Genomic DNA, 1,987 nt, shown 5'->3' on the forward strand with positions numbered 1-1,987 from the left:
GTGATTACTACCTCTTAGAATTTATGATCATGAGATTAATTTGGGAATACTATGGTATACACCCTAGAGCTGGGAAAAGGAAATTTTGTGGGTTTCAGAGGACAGATACTTAGGATTCTAAAATTCTAAATGGAAAGGCAGCCCACAAGGGTTGAGAAATGTTCAAGAATGCTATTTTAAAGTCAAAAAGTGAAACAATTCCAATGACAAGCAAAATTAGAAAATTTTGAAAAATGGGAAAAACCCATTTTGTTATATAGAGAATATACCAACTGACTTAGATTTTTTAAAGCAATGTACTGAATATGAAAGCAAAGGCAGCTAACAGAGGACAAATATGAGTATGATATGGTCCTGTGAAAATAATGTTGGAAATGTTAAAAGTCAGGATGGTGAGGGGAGGTAAGAAGAACAGAAAAAATCTTTGGGTGTTATCTTTTAAAAGCTATATTGAAACAAAATAGAAAATAAAAGAAGGGAGAGGACCTCAATGTGGAATAGATGAAATGATGATTAAGACATCAGAGAGAAGACAAAAATGTAGAATTCTAATTTTGCTTCTGTTTTCTCTTCCAAGGAAAATTATCTTTCCACTGGAAATAACAGCCAACAAACAATAGCAAAGAAAAATAGCTAATAGGAAGTTAATAAACAAGATAAGTATGGAAATGATAAGAGAGCACCTCATTGTCCTTAATAAATTCAAGTTAGCTGTCTAGCACTTATCAAAGTGCCCAAACATAGTAGGTGCTTAATAAATGTTTAGAGATTGATTGATGATTGTCCCAGATGAACTACATTCATGGATCCTGAAAGAACTGGAAGATAGATATAATTGATGAATCTGTCAAGAAAGTTTGAAGGGTCAAAGAAAATGGGAGTCTTTCCAAATTGGAGAAGAGCAAAAGTGGTCCCAATTTTCAAGAAAAGGGAAGAGAACAGAGTTAGCAAAATATAGGCCAGTAAGGGCAACTCCATTACTTGTGAAAATTCTAGAGTGGATAATGAAAGGAATTTCAGGTGAATATATAGAAAGGGAAATGATGGTTGCAAAGAGCAAACATTGCTTCAAGAATGAGTCATTTTCTTCTTTGCCAAAGTTACTAGATAAGGGAAATGCTGGAGTTACAGGGATAGATTTTAGCAAAGCATTTGGTAAAGTTTCTAATACTGTTACTATGCAAAAGTTGAAGAGAGGTAGACCATATAACAAAACAGTTAAATGGATGCAGAACTGATCAAGTGGATGTACTGAAAAAGTAGCTATCAGTGGTTCAATACCTACAAGGCAGATAGTTTCCAGTGGTACTTAACTAAGGGTACTATGCTTAGCCTGTGTTGTTCGCCAATTTTATAACTGACATGGATAAAGGCATAAATAATATGCTCACCAAATTTGCAGATGATTGGGGGGTGGGCCCAAGATGGCAGAGGAAAGGCTGCGACCCTCAGAGCTCCCTACACAAACCATCCACATACCTTGAAAGTAATCCCATAAGACAATTCTTGGAGCAGCAGAACCAGCAAAAATTTGCAGATGACACTAGTCTGGGAGGAACAGCTAGCACCCTGGCTAACAAAGACTGGATTCTAAAAGCTTGGCCTTCCTCTTTCTCCCTACCTCAGAAAGCTAAGAGAACATGGGAGTTCCCTTATACTGTATACTGTCCCTCCACAAATACCATTCCAATGAAAATTTAATAACAACAAAAAGTTGTGGTAATATAAAGATAGAATTATGCCAATACATAAAACTGAAATAATTAGGCATGCTCCCCAGTGAAATTCCTCAAAACAGAACGAAAGAGAAAATATAAGTTGGCATGGAGTTACAGTACTTATTAAGGTTCATAATAATTTTATTTAACTGCCAACTTACATTCTCAGAGCCAAGAGGTTCTTCTTTAACTCTTAGCAGCATTAAACCATGGATTTGCTTAATTATTCAATGAGAATTTTAGCATGTATGATCTGCCCCCACTCCCTC

Source organism: Dromiciops gliroides, chromosome 5 (genome assembly GCF_019393635.1).
Source record: "Dromiciops gliroides isolate mDroGli1 chromosome 5, mDroGli1.pri, whole genome shotgun sequence".
NCBI lineage: Eukaryota > Metazoa > Chordata > Mammalia > Microbiotheria > Microbiotheriidae > Dromiciops > Dromiciops gliroides.